This window comes from Carcharhinus amblyrhynchos, chromosome 23, assembly GCF_965287045.1.
Source record: "Carcharhinus amblyrhynchos chromosome 23, sCarAmb.v2.hapA, whole genome shotgun sequence".
Taxonomy (NCBI): domain Eukaryota; kingdom Metazoa; phylum Chordata; class Chondrichthyes; order Carcharhiniformes; family Carcharhinidae; genus Carcharhinus; species Carcharhinus amblyrhynchos.
This window is the reverse complement of record NC_137346.1, coordinates 33,391,655-33,409,633: the sequence shown is the minus strand read 5'-3', so window position 1 is coordinate 33,409,633 and position 17,979 is coordinate 33,391,655. Positions and strand designations below refer to the sequence as shown.

Here is a 17,979-nt window from a genome sequence, read left to right as displayed (position 1 = left end):
CGATTTCTTTTAAATGTCAATACAATATTTAGGCCATGTGATTAACAGTAAGTGTTTACAGCTAAAAAGATGGAGACTATCATGGATAACCAACAAACATAATACCGTTAAGGTGATTGCTAAGTTATTAACTACAGTGGAAAATTTGTTTTGAATTTAGGAATCCTGCTCAAACTATTGTGCACCAAGGAAGGATGGTATTGGACATTATGTGCAAGAAAGCAGATAACTCTGTCAAAGAAGCACTGCAGAAGTCAGAAGTGTTAGTTCGTTTCAACCCAAAGTTACCACTTGTCTGTGATGCATCGCCAAATGGAGTTAGAGTGATGGTGTCACACATATTAGATTCAGGGGAAGAAAGACCTTAACAAGTGCTGCATAAAATTACATCCAGTTGGAGAAGGAGGCGCTGAGTATTATCTTTGGAGTGCAGAAATTCATCAATACCACTATGGTCGTCATTTCACATTGCTATTGGATCACCACCCTTTAACATCTGTTTTTGGACCACACTGGGATATTCCCGCACTTGCAGCGAGCAGACGACAATGATGGTCTTTAATGCTACCAGCATATTCCTACAAGATTAAGTACATCAGTCAGGGAGTCATGTCAATGCTAATGCATTGTCACACTTGCATTTGCCTGTTGGTCAAGTACCACTTAGTAATGTTTCCAATACCTTCTATTTTTCACAGATAGATAATGCCCCAGTAACTGCAGCTCAGGTCCCACAACAAACCAGAAATGATCCCATGATGAGGAAGGTACTGGAAATAGTGTTAAAAGGGAGGACAGTGGAAAAGCATCCTGAATTAAAGCCTTATAATTGCAGAAAACTCAAGATGACAGTACAGGGCAGCTGTCTGTTGTGAGGGTAACACTTGTTATTCTTTGAAGCTTGTGACAGGGTACTAAAGGACATCCAAATATTGTTCAAATGAAGGAACTTGTGAGGAATTACTTCTGGTGTCCTGGACGAGATGCCCAGAACAAGGAGAAAGCCACTCGTGTGCGGGTAAGGAACGCACTGCCGTTGTTCCCATTGGGAGTGGCGTAAAATGCTTTGGCAACATCTACACGTTGACTTTGAGGGCCCATACAAGGGATACACATTTATGGTTATACAAAGAAACCTTGGCATGTTTGTCCACAGATCTCTGAAGGTGGAAGGCCATGTTAGTAAGGTGTTGGAAAAGGCATCTGGGACACTTGCTTTTATCAATCAAGGCACAGATTACAAAAGCAGGGAAGTCATGTTAGAGTTGCATAGAACTATGGTAAGGCCACAGCTGGAGTACTATGTGCAGTTCTGGTCACTACATTATAGGAAGGGTGTGATCGCACTGGAGGGTGTGCTGAGGAGATTCACCAGGATGCTGCCTGGGATGGATATGTTATGAAGAAATGTTGTGTAGGCTTGGGTTGTTTTCATTGGAACAGAGAAAATTGAGGGGTGACCTGATCAAGGTGCACAAGATTATGAGGGACATGGACAGAGTGTGTAATGAGCAGTTGTTTCCCTTAGTTAGAGGGTCAGTCACAAGGGGACATAGGTTCAAAGTGAGGGACAGGAGGTTGAAGGGTTTTGAGGAAAACCTTTTGTTACCCAGAGGATGGTGATTGTATGGAATGTGCTGCCTGGGAGGATGGTGGAGGCGGGTTGCCTGGCATCCTTTAAAAAGTATCTGGTTGAGCACTTGGCGCATCAGACCACTCAGGTTATGGGCAAAGTGCTGGCAGATGGGATTAGGTGGGAGTTCAGGTGTTTCTAATGTGTTGATGCAGACTCGATGGCCTAAAGAGTCTTTTGTGTGCTGTATGATTCTATGATTCTGATACAAACTCCAAGTGGTTAGAAGTGGTCGTAATGAAGTCAACAACTGCGGAACAAACCATTGAAAAGCTTAATGAGATTGTTGCCAGATTTGTGAAACCAGAACAAATTGTAAATGATAATGGACCACAATTCGCGGCTCAAGAGTTTGAAGAACATCTAAAGCAGGGTGGTATCCAGCACATAAGCCAACACCATATCATCCTTCATGAATGGTTTGGTCAAGAGGTCTGTCCAGTCACTGAAAGCCTTTAAGGACCAAGCTTCATTAAATTCAGTAAGAAGTCTTCATCACCAGGTTAAAGTTCAACAGCTTTATTTGCTAGCAAAAGCCACTAGCTTTCGGAGCACTGCTCCTTCATCAGGTGAGTGGGAGTTCTGTTCACAAACAGGGTATATAAAGACACAAACTCAATTTACAAGATAACGGTTGGAATGCAAGTCTTTACAGCTAGTCAAGTCTTAAAGGTACAGACAATGAGAGAGGAGAGAGGGTTAAGCACCAGTTAAAGAGATGTGTATTGTCTCCAGCAAGGACAGTTAGTGAGATTTTACAAGTCCAGACAAGTCGTGGGGGTTACAGATAGTGTGACATGAACCCAAGATCCCAGCTGAGGCCATCCTCATGCATGCGGAACTTGGCTATCAGTCTCTGCTCAGTGAACATCGCTCAGCAATCACCAGGCAAAAGTGTTCTCTTCCTGTTGGGGAACACATCAGTGGTCACGGGCATTCAGCCTCTGATCTTTGGGTAAGTGTTCTCCAAGGTGGCCTTCACGACACATGACAGCGCTGAGTCACTGAGCAGAGACTGATAGCCAAGTTCTGCACACATGAGGACGGCCTCAATCGGAATCTTGGGTTCATGCCACACTATCTGTAACCCCCATGACTTGTCTGAGCTTGCAAAATCTCACTAACTGTCCTGTCTGGAGACAATACTCATCTCTTTAAACTGTGCTTAACCCTCTCTCCACTCACATTGTCTGTACCTTTAAGACTTGATTACCTGTAAAGACTCACATTCCAACCATCATTTTGTAAATTGAGTTTGTGTCTTTATATGCCCTGTTTGTGAGCACAATTCCCACTTACCTGATAAAGGAGCAGCACTCCGAAAGCTAGTGGCTTTTGCTACCAAATAAACCTGTTGGACTTTAACCTGGTGTTATGAGACTTCTTATTGTGTTTACCCCAGTTCAATGCCAGCATTTCCACATCATGATGTTCATTAAATTGCCATTGAAACAGTTTCCTGGTTTCGTGTTGCAATACCACAGATGCAACCATTCAAAGAATTTCCTGGTTTTACTGCTATTGAAGAAGAAGCTCAAAACTACCTTTGGTCTACCTCTGCTGCAGGAAATATCTGAGATAGGAGAACACAATCAGCAGTGGTTAATATTGGAAGGAGAAGGTAATTCCAAAAAATGCCTGTTTCAACAAGGGAAGTAGGTTTTAGTGTGCAGCTACTTCACAGGCAAGAAGTGGGCTTCCGCAACTGTATTGGCTCAAAATGGCCTCATTTCTGATACAGTACAAACTGAAGATGAGCTAGTATGGAAATGACACTCAGATTAGTTATTAGCTACACACATCAATGTGCCAGCCCTGTGTGTGTTAGATCTATCTCAGGATGAATCACCATCCATAATAACAGATCCTGCGACTGTGACTTCGGGTCAATCAGCAGAAACCGAGATTGCCAAAGATTTTTTACTGCTACTAGTTTTCTTTCTGCAACAGAGATTGTTACGCCTTCCACGGTAAAGGCGTCCTCAGAAAATCCTGAATATCTCTATGGTTGAGAACAACTAGATCCCTGAAGTGCATAGGCAACCAATGTGAACTAGATATCTACCAGATCGATTTTCTTATTAACTGTACTGTTACTGTGTAATAATTTGTTGCCTGCCATTATATAAATGTTTTAATAACTATGTAAAATACTATGGTTGTTTATTGTTGTAATTGGATCTTAGAAGTAAAGGGGGAAGGATGTTATAGATGTTGTGTTGTTGCCACTTTGAGTCTTGTCATGTGTTTAGTTTGTGATGCCATCACCTGCTTTGCGGGCTTTTAGTCACTCTAGGCCAAGCCTTCGCACAGTGAACACATTCTCAATAAATCTGCCTCATTAGTTGCAACAACCCAGTAGATATAGGAGGGATGTCCGAGGTAGGTTCTTCACTCAGAGAGTGGTTGGGGTGTGGAACGCACTGCCCCCTGTGATAGTGGAGTCGGACACTTTAGGAACTTTCAAGCAGTTATTGGATAGGCACATGGAGCACACCAGAATTATAGGGAGTGGGGTAGCTTGATCTTGGGATTGGACATAGCTCAGCACAACACTGAGGGACGAAGGGCCTGTACTGTGCTGTAATGTTGTATGTTCTATGTTCTAACCCAAATGCTGTGATGTCATATTCTTTAATCCTTACAAATTCAAAATATACAATAAGTAGATATAGAGTCCTGGCCATTTTCCCAATCCTGTCGTATACTGTATCACTCTAATGTAATAGATATTTATCCAGTCCTGTAGAATTACAAGATAGCTATTTATTTGGTGTTATAACATTACTGTAACGTAACGATAGTCACCCAAACCAGTATTACTGTAAGAAAATGGATATTTATCGAGTGCAGTGTATTGCTCTTACATAAACAATTATTTATTCAGACCAGTAGCAAGACTGAATTGTAACAGCTATTTGTAACCACTCTAGTATTACAATTGTAATCTAACAGGTTTTTTTGAGTTCAGGAGTATCACGTGGCAGTTATATATCTCAAAAGGTGAGGGGATCTAGGAGGAATCCATGTGAAATGCAGAAAACTAGAAGGGGAATTTCCTTCGTGTTTTTCCATTCCAACACAGCAAATTTGAGAGAACTCCCACTTGCACACATAAATAAGATTTCCAAGGAACTTCTGCCCAAGTTTCAATTCACATCCAAGGGGTTGGGTGTGGAACAAATGTCCGAATACAATTACCATGATTTTGCACCCGCATTTGCAGCGAGTGCAAACAGCGACATGGGCACAAGGTTTCTTGAGACTCAGAAAACAGGAATCTCCCCTCATCTCTTGCTGACATTTCAATAAATTTTATTATGATTAGCGTGCTTCCCTATCATAACAACCCCCCACATTTGGAATTTCCCCTCGCTGTTACGAAGTGGGCAAGGTTTACAATTGCTTTACAAAATCAGGAACTAGGTAAAGAGTGCCCACCAGGGGTGCACAGATAAGAACAGCCCCTGAGTGAGAGGGGCATCAATCACCAGGCACTACCCTGGCACTGCTCTCTGGCACCCTGGCACTGCCCCAACAGTCAGGACCATGGGACAATGCTACTGTGCAAAGGGGCAGTGCTGAGGGGCAGTGCAGTGCCAGAAAGCTCCATTTGGAGGGGGTAATTGCCTTTATCCAAGGTGGGGAATTGATTTGCCCTTATGCATGTGGAATGCGGTTCTCCCAATCAATGGGAGGAGGGGGGCTCCCTTATCCATGGGCAGGATATTTTTTAAGCATAGATCAGATAAAGGGTGTGCCAAACTCTGTAGAGCTGGCATTGCCCACATGACGGATCATGCCGAGAAGTTTCTTCTGCACAGACTGCTGCAAAATGTGATGGGAAATAGCAGCTATGCAACTTGCCAGCTGTACACTGGTTTTCTCACCTGAGCCAGCACTCTGTGCAAATAATGGAAAATTCTGCCATGGTTTACTGCAGCTCTTCAACAGGTTGCTGGATGAGTTTCAAACAGACAACAACAGATCAAGTTACACATGGTAATAAGGGATAGAGCTAATTATTGATATGAGTCACTGTAGCCTCCCAGAAATGGCTTGATCGCCTTCAGCAATCACAAAGAAATTTTGCCAGTTTTTTCACCTATCCTGGGTGTGACAGAGGGGGTGTAGTTGGTGCCAGGATACTGTGTCATATCTTGAGTGGCACAGGCTTGAGGGAGCAATTAGTCTTTTCATCCTTGAGGCTGCTGAACACAGAGCTCCCTCTGCGTACCTTTCATCCTGCTCCACAGAGAAGACCCTGGACTGGAAGATGACCCTGGAGACAAAGAGTGAGGCTTGCTGGCCCTTCACCTTCTGGAGTCCTCCTGGACATCGACCCCCATCGACTGGAGCCAGAGCAGACTCTGCATATGTTCTGGAGTCAGGACATCTCCCCAACTCTCTCTCTCTCTCTCTCAGCTTCTGAACACCTTTGCAGATGAAAATTTTCTTATGTTTTCCTTGATCACTTCACAGTGTGCCAAGGACTCAGAGAGGGATTTCATGTTTCTCCAACCTTTGTAACCACTTTTGAGTTCCTCCATGTACTCTGGATTTACAGTCAGCTTCCATGTTCCCCAGGGCTCCCTCTAGTTTTCCTGTAGGTGACTGTAGATAGGCTGAGCGAGTGGGCGAGGACCTGGCAGATGGAGTACAATGTTAGCAAGTGTGAGGTTATCCACTTTGGCAGGAATAATAGTAGGAGGGATTACTATTTAAAGGGCGAAAAGCTGCAGCATGCTACAATGCAGAGGGACCTAGTGGTCCTGGTGCATGAGTCGCAAAAACCCAGTCTGCAGGTGCAGCAGGTGATCAAGGAGGCGAATGGGATGCTGACCTTTATAGCGAGGGGGATAGAATGTAAAAGTAGGGAGGTCTTGCTGCAACTGTACAGGGCACTGGTGAGGCCGCAGCTGGAGTACTGTGTGCAGTTTTGGTCGCCACACTTGCGCAAGGATATTTTAGCCTTGGAGGGAGTGCAGAGGAGGTTCACCAGGCTGATACCGGAGATGAGGGGGTTGGACTATGAAGAGAGACTAAATAGACTGGGTCTGTACTCATTGGAATTTAGAAGGATGAGGGGGGATCTTATAGAGACGTATAAGATAATGAAAGGGATGGATAGGGTAGAGGTAGAGAGATTCTTCCCGCTCAGAAAGGACAACAGGACTAGAGGGCACAGCCTCAAGATAAGGGGGGGGGTGGGGGGCAGTTTAGAACGGAGTTGAGGAGGAACTTCTTCACTCAAAGAGTGGTGAATCTCTGGAATTCTCTGCCTGTTGAAGTGGTGGAGGCTACCTCGCTAAATATATTTAAGACATGGGTAGATAGGTTTTTGGTCGGCAAGGGAATTAAGGGTTATGGGGAGAAAGCAGGAAAGGGGAACTGATCCACTTCAGATCAGCCATGATCTTATTGAGTGGCGGGGCAGGCTCGAAGGGCTAGATGGCCTACTCCTGCTCCTATTTCTTATGTTCTTATGTTTATGTTCACTGTTTCCTCATTGTCACAAAATCCTGTGACTCCCTACCTAACAGCAGAATGGAAGTACCTTCAGCTCACAGAGTGCTGCAGTTCACCACTCACTTTTCAAAGGCAATTAAAGATTGACAAAAAGTGCCAACTTTGCCAGCTGGGAATATCCCATATCCTATGAACGTATCAATAAATTAAAAAGTTCACAGAGCAGCGAGACCTGCCTCAGGAACTGGGGACCATATTGAAGAATGAAGTTAAATAAACGAGCAAATCAATGAGGGTAAGCAAAGGTTTGCTTTACATTGTGAAGACTGAAACCGCCACAAAATCCATTTTCTAGGCAATGACCACATCCATCTTCTTGGCAAATGTCTGAGACTAAAGCACACTGTTCCCAATTTTCGTTTGTATTTGACTCTGAGATGAACTTCTCAATCATTAAGACTGCCTACTTCAACCTCCAGAATATTGCCTGGATCCACCCCTATCTACTTGTCTGCCTCATTCTTTTGTTATCTCTGGGCTCAATTCTCCTCATTTCCTGGCTGTCTTTCATCTTCCACTCACCATAAACTTGAGTTCATCCAAAGCTCTGCTGCCTGTGTCTTAACTTGCATTGACTCCCTTTCACTATCAAACCTATGCTTGTTGATCTATATTGGTTCCCAGTGTGGCAGTGCCTCCATTTTAAAACTCTCATCTTTAGTTTAAAATCCATATTGTCATCGAAGTGCAAGTGAACAGCATGAGAATCTCCAACCCTTTTCCCACTGTGTAACACCACAGCAGTTAAAGGGACATAACACTGGCAAAAACAATTTTCCAATTATGGTATTAATTTTGCCCTGAAGTAATTGTCAGTGTTGCAATGCCCTTATTTAACATAGTTCACGCTTAAAAATAAGCTTCCATAAGAATGTAAAGTTGCTTCCAGGCTGCATGTTAAGTGCCTTTGATTCTCATTCCTTACAGTGCATCAGGGCAAACCTGGTGTATCCTGACAAAGCCGGGCCTTGTGTTCAGTCTGCACCACACCTTGTTGCTGGAACACTATTGTATTGCCCTCTGCTGAAGGATTGAGCATCGCAGCTTGGTTTACTGAAGCTCCCCCATACTTGGATCGAATTTGCTACCTGACACTGCGAATGCCCATGTTTGAGCTCAGCCAATGCAATTCTCTCAGTCTCATTGCCCTTTCACCTGTGGCCCTTTCAAATATAAACCAGAGTGCTGATTGGACAGTGCTGAAAGAAGAGCTGTGATGTGGTGACCTTCATCCTGACTGCTTCTCTGAGACAATACTGACCCTCCCTGCCAAGGGCAAGGCTGTTGAAGGGACTGGTTTGTCAGGAAAATATAAATGAGGCAGACATCTGTGAGGAAAGCTGAAGCAAGAGAAACAAAGTATAAACAAGCCAGTTAATCAGTAATGCCGCAGTTTTAGTCAGCAGCCACACAGGTAGCTGTAAATAGATTGATTTTACCAGTGGAAAGGTAGCTGCACTCCACCACATCAGTCAGCACCAATATTTTGTTCCTCCTGGGTCCTAAAGGTTGAGCATACTTTTAATGACAAAATGTTTGCTACATGTTCTGAGGGATTAGGATCTGTGTGATTATTTTTAATGAATAGGATCCAACAGCACAGCCTCAGAGTACAGGAACAATCCTCTGGAACTGAGATGAGGAGCAATTTCTTTAGTCGGAGGATAGTGAATCTAAGGAATTCATTGCCACAAAAGGCTGTAGACGCCAGGTCATTGAGTAAAGTTAAGGCAGAGGTAGAAAGGTTCTTGATCAGCAAAAGGTTACGGGGAAAAGGTGGGAGAATGGAGATCAGAAACATATCATCCGCAATCGAATGGCAGAGCAGACTCGATGGGCTGAATGGCCTAATTCTGCTCCTACATCTTATGGTTCCACAAAAGTTGTTGATCCAGGGAATACCACTCGATTTGTCACCGTTCTGCTGGAATATCCTGAAACTGTACAAACCCAGGTGAGGAGAAATGACTGGCTCCCTGTCTATATTCAACACACCCTCTGCTGAAAAGCACACATACATCTATATTCATATGGATTAGAAATAAGAATTGAATCCAATATTAAGTAAATATATATAAAAAGTTATATGGAACAGACCTTCAGCTACGAGGAGTAGATGAAGATGTGTTGTGGCTGATGCAGCTTGATTCTAGTAGTTGACTTTGGCTGGTGAACAGTTGGTTCTTTGGTTCATATATCCAGTGGTTTTGTCAAGATTTTAGTTATTTTTCCAGCTGCAATCCTTCTGCTGGCTGATTAACTTTCACAGTCAGAGACAGACGCCAGAATTTCACCGCTATGCCTACCCCGGAATCAATGCGGAATTCTCCATTGTCTTCGAGCGGGATTCTATGAGCCTCGCCCGAGCGAATTCATAAAATACCATCAGAGTTTTAGATGTTCCTGCAAAAGCCCAGCATGGGCCCTGCCTTGATCACCTTCCGTGTGGCAATCGTCAGCTGACATTTTTCTCACAGCACATAAACACATGGACAGACACTGTGGTTACAAACAATCTTTTAACCTCTTCCACTGCACATTTCAGCTGGAGACCCAGAACACATTCTCCCATCTAGAAAGTTATACCCGGTGTCTTTCAGATGAGATTGTCGTTATGTCCCTTTGTCTTTAAGGGAGATTGTAATCAGTGTCTGGATGATTGGAAGTACAGGGAGGAGTTCCATTGTTCTTAGAGAATCCCCTGCAGCCAGTCTTGTCACGAGCTAGTTATATATTCTCAGCCACCTTCGGGTTCTATGTCCATTTTTAAAAATGTACAACTCGTCTTTTTTAGCTTTGGGTCATTGTCTGTGTGGAGTTTTTCTTCCCGTGTGTCCATGGGTTCCCTCCGGGTGCTTCTGTTTCCTCCCACAATCCGAAAGTTAGGTGGATTGGCCATGCTAATTTGCTCCTTAGTGACGCAAGAAGTTTAGGGTAGATTAGAAAGCAATGAAAAATCTCAGCAGGTCTGGCAGCATCTGTAAAGAGAGAAAGGAGTTGATGAGCTAAAAGGCTTTGACAGAGGGTCACCTGGACTCGAAACATCAGCTCTTTTCTCTCCTTACAGATGCTGCCAGACCTGTTGAGACTTTCCAGCATTTTCTCTTTTGGTTTCAGATTCCAGCATCCTCAGTAATTTGCTTTTATTTAGGGTAGATCAATTAACCATGGTGAATGTGCAGGGTTACGGAGATGGGGCAGGGGACAGAGCCTGGGTAAGACACTCTCTTAGACAGTCAGTGCAAACTCGATGGGCCAAATGGTCTCCTTTTGCACTGTAGGGATTCTATGATAATATTCAATATTTCCAGGTTTTTTTTCCATCATTGCAACAAATGGTTGGGTATCCATCACATAGAATCATAGAATCCCTACAGTGCAGAAGGAGACCATTTGGCCTATTGAGTCTGGACCAACCCTCTACAGAGCCTCTTACGCAATCACTCTCCCCCACCCAATTCCTGTAACCCCATGCATTTTCCATGGCTACTCCATCTAACCTACAAATCTTCAGATATAAAGGGGCAATTTAGCACAGCCAATCCACCTAATCTACACATTTTTGGACTGTGGGAGCAGCCAGGGGAAACCCACACAGACACGGGGAGAATGTTCAAATTCCACACAGTCACCCAAGGTTGGAATTGAACCCGAGTCCCTAGCACTGTGAGGCAGTGGTGCTAGACACTGTGAGGCAGTGGTGCTAGCCACTGTGAGGCAGTGGTGCTAGACACTGTGAGGCAGTGGTGCTAGACACTGTGAGGCAGTGGTGCTAGCCACTGTGACACCATGCCGCAGACAGATTTCCAGTTCCCAGACAATCCTGTGAGGGGCAGGAAAAATTCATTCAGAGATTGGTTGAAAGTTGAAGTTATGTCGTGATGTGAGGTAGTTGTGATTGTAGTGCTCAGTTTTGGAACAAGGACTTTTTTTAATGACATACATTCTGTAACTCACAGGGAGAAATTTAACTTGCAAAAGAACAAGCAACAAATGGGCTTGACAAACCTATGATTCATTTGATTATAATCTGCTCAATGCTGGTGTTACTCATGCTGGATTTTGGCAACTCGTCACTTGGTTATGCAGGAAATTAAATGGCTGAGACGCTACTTAATGACAGTCTGTTCTTCTTAAAGGGAACATGTACTTTTGGCATTTTTAGAATCATGTCTGCTATATAGTGAAGATGTCAGCTAAGACAAGTATTAAACATACGAGAAGGATGAAATACTTGAATATACTCCCTGCTTCCCAAATCTGTGCCCATCTTTCTGGGAATTGCCCACTTGAATCCTTCCATCAGGTTTCCAGTCCTGCCATAATACCAAATTCCTCTGAGGCAGAACTAGTAATGGACTTCAAGTTCAAAAGCAGTCTGAAATGACAAACTGGCAGCTTGGAGCTGAGGATTGCCCCAAATAACATTAGCAAACCTCTTTGCAAGTTTATTGCAGCAGGTTTTAGAATGAAGGTGAACAAAGTTCGAAAGATTATGAACTTTAAATGAGTGTCTTTACTTTAAATGAGTGTCTTACGCTTGATTAAGGAGGATTGCACCTCCTTTTCTTCTCGTGTGTCCATGGGTTCCCTCCGGGTGCTTCTGTTTCCTCCCACAATCCGAAAGGATTGCACCTCCTTAATCAGGCGTAAGACACTCATTTGCATGTATTTATTAGAACCCTGTAGCTTAAGGCTTGAGGTGGAATTGTTGTTGCTGCAGACTCGATGGGCTGAATGGCTTCCTTTTGCTGTGTAGGGTTTCTATAATTCTATGATTTAGATGGCTCTGAATGACTGAAATTAGTACAAGTCAATGTGATGTCCCCATAATTCCATGTAGTTTGAGCACAACTGATTACAATGCAATACTTGGAGGTCTTGTGCTTCTCGCACTGGAGAGCTGGATGGCCGTATGTTGAATATCTCCCCATCAATGAAAAGTGATCAAATTCACAGATAATATCAAACTAGGAGGAGCAGTAGTAGCAGCAGAGGCTGCTCAATAATTACAGATGAGTTGGATAATATATGTCTGTGGGTAGAATAATTATAACTGAAATTTAATGCAGGCAAGTGTAAATTACTGCAATTGGAAAGAAGAATGTGTTCACACCCACCATGAATGGTGTTAAAATAGCTGAGGCTGAAGTGGAAACTCACGTAGGAGTCTTAATAAACTCGGCATTTGACAGAGGAGCAAAGCCAATGGAATGTCAGATTGCATAGCCAAAACATTAAACTATAAATCAGAGAAAGTCCAACTATTTAATTTAGTTAGACCATCTTTTTATTACTGGGTCCAGTTCCAAGAACTCAAACATTGGAGGCAGTGACAGTTCAGTTTCTAAGCCTGGAAAAGAATGGAAAAGGTAAATCTCGGGCACAATGATGCCCACCATTCCCAGCCCTCGGGATGAGTTCAGAGGTGCAGGTCCATTTGATTGGGTGGGAGAATGTGGGTTGAGGGCTCCATCACCTCCCTGACTCATTCCAATAAAGCTCAGGGTGGGAGTCACTTAGGAGTTTCATCCTGTCACCAGTGACAAGCGGGGCACTTGCCACCTGAGCAGCCCAAAGGGGTGAGGAGGGATGTCAGTGGGGAGGTGAGGGTGGGGGTGGGAGGGTCAGGAGAGGTCCCTCGTTCTCAGCTACAAACCCTTCTCAGGCATTCTGTGTCCAACCAAGGGACTGAGAAATCCTTCTGAGTCCTGGACTGAGCATTAGGAAGGGCCCGAAGGGACTTCAGGGTAGCCAGCCACTGTCAGGGCCCTTTCCTACCCTTGGCCAGGGACTCCCTCCCCACAATCCCCATATCATCCAGGCTCCCCTCTGTTTGGGGAGCCATGGCCAACTTCTCCTGCAGACCTGAGTATAGTACTAGAAGTGGCTATCACTTCTGATGGTGCTGCCAGTGGAGGAGAGCTGCTGGCCTCGATTGGTCAGCAGCTCTCATGGGCAGGACTCACCAGGGCCTTAACTGAGTGGGAGGCCCGATCCTACCCAGCTAAATGCCTGATTACTTGATAATTGCATCAGGTCTCCCAAAGAGAAGGTGGGTGAGACGCCCATTATACCCATTAAATTCTGTCCCCTGAATAAACAAAGAGTAACTCACACCGTGAATGGGCTTCCACATAGACCAGAAGAGTTGAAAACTTCAGACTTATTTGTAACAATTCTACAAGCATAAAATTCAGTGGATGCTGGGAACCTGGAAAAAAAACAGAAGATGCTGGAGGTTCTCTGGAATTCAGGCAGTATCTGTAGAGAAACAGGATTAACTTTTCAAGTTTGCAGTGATCTTTCAGTACTGAAAAAAGTTAAAAATGTAAGAATGATAGAGTGGATAGCAAGACAGAGTAAATAACAAAGGATGCAAGGCCAACCAAAGATGTCTCTGGAAGAGTGAATAACACAAGAGCAGCTGTGTGAATGCAAAGAAATTCAGAAAAAAACAAGAGAAATAAACAAAAGAGCTTGAAACAAAATGGGGGCAAAGGTTACACAGAAGATGGATGTTGCACAGAAAGCTCTATCAGTTCTTGCTGGATGGATGTGTAATATTATTAGCTTACTAACAAGAACACTAGCAGCTAAAATCTAACATCTTATTTCGGTAGAAACTTGTCAGTAGTAGGTAAGAATGATAAACTTAGAAATAAGGCACAGTATAGAAGAATGCCAAGGTAGTGAGACTCGAGAGTTGATGCCAAGTTTTAAAAGCTTAGTGCAGAATGGTAGCTGAAACCTTGAAGGCTGCTTGTGTAACCTAAAGGTAGAAATGTCTCTCAGTATGAGACAAAAGACCAACAGATGTAAATACCTTAAAATATAATGGTAAATACGAAGAGTATTACATAATTATATAGGATTAGCAACACCCTTATAAACTTTGCTTATAGAGAGGAAGGGGTTAATTGGATAAGAGCAGGGATAAAAGAGAGCCTCCCGATCAGATTTGTGCAGCAGAAAAATCTAGAAACGAGAAATTAAGATGAGGGGGAGAGAGAGAGAAAGAAGCTTGAGGACCAGGAGATCAAATGCTGCAAAAGAAATTATGCACTCCCTTCCTGGTCATAATACGGGAAGTGTATCACCCACATTAAATTATAAACCATTGCTTGGATTTATTCCTGTAGTTTCCCTGAGAACTTAATAAACTTCTTCTGGCTTTATCTCATTAAAACAGTCTCATAGCTGGACTTTTTGATAGTTCACTCCCTCAAGAATAATGAGCTTAAAAACTCCTACAAATCAGCAAAGAATTATGATGGGTCACATTGGCTTTGTGCACCTTTTTTATCACATGCTTCCGGTGATCAGCTATGTATAGATTGCGGTGATGATGATTGTATGAATACAATTAGGAATGTAAGTTTTGCAGAGATGACTAACCCAGATGGTGTGGCTGATTTTAGTGTCACGGGGTAACTTAGAACGGTAGCAACTGCTGTTTTACCCACATCCCTGATCAAGTGAAATGCACAAAGAACAAAGAAAAGTACAGCATAGGAACAGGCCCTTCAGCCCCCTATAGATCTATCTTTCAGGTGAGATATTTCTCAGATAGATATTATCATGGTCTGAGACATGGGAACTACCCCAATATCCTGGCTATTTATCCCTCAAATCAACATAACACAAAAAATACTCATTTACCTTACTGGTGCTTGTGAGATCTTGCTGTGTGTGAATTGGCTGCTGCTTATCCTAACACCAATACAGCGACAACACCTCAAAAAATTAGTTAATCAGCTGTGAAATGCATTAGAACATCCTGTGGTTGTGACAGCAGTTCTATAAATGCAAAGTACTTTCTTCTTTCACAGTGCAATGATGAGATATCCAAGTATTGCAGTTATGTTTGTATAAATTGCAATCATTTAAGGTGTGATGTATTACCAGGTTTAGTTGGTTTCTCTTTGTCTTAAGGGTGTTTGGATTGTAAGAGATTTTTCAGCTGGACTTGTGTTTGATATGCTGATGTGAGAATGGCAATCTTGTACTGGCCTCAGTGTAGGATGGGCTAGTGGGAGTCAGTTAAGGGTTGCTAGCTGGTATGTGATTTTGCAATTTTTTTCATTTTCTGCTCAATCCACAAATATCTTTTCTGATTAAAAAGCAAAGATAGTCTGAGGCACCAGGCCAGTGTGTAGGAAGCTTGGGGTGTGATCCAAAAAAGAGAGAAATGGTTGGGCTGACTGACTTTAACTCTAAATCCCGGCTTTAAATGCTCAAGATGGGCTGCACTCAGTGCCGGATTTGGACATGGTGAGGCCCTAAGCTATATAAAGCTTGGACGCCCCTTGTTAAAAAGTTACACCAAAAGGTCTCACAAAGGTACGTACCAAAACAGGGCCTTGGATAGCCATAAAAAAATTGGAAACATAATTATGCCTTTTAATTATTGAAAGTGAAAAATACAAATTATTTTCAAATGAACGCATTTACTGATTACATATTTATCGTTTGACTGGCTTGATCTCTCAGATTGTAATATAATTTATAAAATAGATATAATCTGGAAACAATGCTTAAATGTCATTTTTAAAATAATTTTAAGATACATTAAGATATATACAAAATGCTGACAAAATAAGTAATCAGGGTCACTTTTATTAATATAAGTAATAGTGAAATTGTTTGCAAAATCAGAAAATCAGTTGATGTTGAAAAGAGCTTGCAGACAATGCAGTAAACACAGCCAGTTGTTGGAGAGTACACTAGCCATTCCCGATCATATATTTCACCATTAACTTTTCTGGACTAAAAAAGACCTTTTGAACAATATCTATTTTGATTTTTGAATGACTGCTTTGATGTTTTCAAATGGGCCTTTCCAGTGTTGACACTCTGAAGGACGCTTAAGGATCCAATATGAGAGTTCATCCTCAGTTAAGACACTCCATTGACCTACATCACTTTGTTTCATGAATTTTGTTGTTTCAACTGTGGATGTTGGCTCTGCAATATGCACATTTGCATCACTTCCAGTGCTTTCCTCAGCTGAGATTCCAGACTCTGTTCACTCAGTAGCAGAGGCACTGGGCTGTGGTTGTTTTGGACTTTGCTGATCACCTTGGGTTTGTGGATCCTTATCTGTTTCTGGAGTAAAGTAACTGTCAACTTTTGGTAATTTTTTGAGTTGCTGGTGCTTTCTTTTTCTTTTCTGGTATCCGCTCTTAAATGTTCTCTTCATTGTAAACCCTCTGAAATTTTGTGAGGTCCTTGTGGATTGTGAAGCCCTAAGCTGAAGCTTGTTTAACTTATGCCTAAATCCAGCACTGGCTGTACTTCAAACTGGGCAACAAGCATCCTCCAGTCAAGGTTAAGGTCCTGACCCACAGCCAGTACTGTGCCTAACTGGTATCAGCTTCAGGTTTGCACTATTTTAGGGGTAATCTGTCACATTGTAATAGGGCTGGACTATTATGAGGTCAGTTTGTAACATTGTAAAGGCTGCACACAGGCTAAACCACACAGTCGATTATTCAGCCTGTGTGAAATTAAACAGAGTATAAGCATGCTATTCTACCAGGGAAGACATGCTTGACACTTCTCCACTCCGGCTATCTGTGCACATTTCTTCCAAAGGATCAGCAGCAACTCCTTAGGTTTCCTGGTCAGTTACGGCATCCCAGCCTGGGGAGCAAATTAGCAAAACTTTTTTGTCTTTTCCTGCACATTTCTTCCAAAGGATCAGCAGCAACTCCTTAGGTTTCCTGGTCAGTTACGGCATCCCAACCTGGGGAGCAAATTAGCAAAACTTTTTTGTCTTTTCCTGAAATTAACCTGGGCATTAAATTGTAACCATGGTGAGCAGCCCATTCCAAGCCACACTGACTGGACATCAGTAACCAATCAATATTTTCTTAATCAAAAGCAAAATACTGCAGATGCTGAAAATCTGATATAAAATCTGGAAAATAAATAAAACTGGCAGTATCTGTGGAGAGACAAACAGAGTTATCATTTCAGTTCGATGGCTCTTCATTCGTAGAATCATAGAATTCTTAAGGTACAGAAGAGGCCATTTGGCCAGTTGAGTCTACATCAACTTTCCAAAACAGCATCCCACCCAGTACTCCCCCACTCCCCCAACACTACCCCACCACCCTGTCGTACTCCCAAAACCTCACACATTCCCCATGGCTATTCCATCTAACTTGCAAATCTTTGTACATAAGAACAATAAGAACATAAGAAATAGGAGCAGGAGTAGGCCATCTAGCCCTTCGAGCCTGCCCCGCCATTCAATAAGATCATGGCTGATCTGTTGTGGCTCAGTTCCACATTCCCGCCCTCTCCCCATAACCCTTAATCCCCTTGCCTATCAAAAACCCATCAACCCGCGTCTTAAAAATATTTAGCTAGGCAGCCTCCACCGCTTCAATGGGCAGAGAATTCCAGAGATTCACCACCCTTTGAGTGAAGAAGTTCCTCCTCAACTCCGTTCTAAACCGACCCCCCTTTATCTTGAGGCTGTGCCCCCTAGTCCTACTGTCCTTTCTGAGCGGGAAGAGTCTCTCCACCTCTATCCTATCCATCCCATTCATCATCTTATATGTCTCAATGAGATCTCCCCTCATTCTTCTAAACTCTAACGTGTACAAGCCTAGTTTATTCAGTCTCTCCTCATAGCTCAACCCCTTCAACTCCGGCATCAGCCTAGTAAACCTCCTCTGCACTCCCTCCAAGGCCAAAATATCCTTGCGTAAGTGCAGCAACCAAAACTGCACACAGTACTCCAGCTGCGGCCTCACCAATGCCCTATACAGCCGCAGCAAGACCTCCCTACTTTTATATTCAATCCC

At 43.1% G+C, this 17,979-nt stretch overlaps 1 long non-coding RNA gene across 1 annotated transcript in view; it reads right to left on the bottom strand.

Annotated features, from left to right (window-relative positions):
- Positions 1-9,990, bottom strand: part of LOC145357489 (uncharacterized) — a 53,727-nt gene extending 43,737 nt beyond the window's left edge. Inside the window, exon 1 of the long non-coding RNA XR_013889294.1 lies at positions 9,260-9,990. This is a non-coding gene — a long non-coding RNA (uncharacterized LOC145357489). The remainder of the gene's footprint in view (positions 1-9,259) is intronic.
- Positions 9,991-17,979: the final 7,989 nt, after the last annotated feature.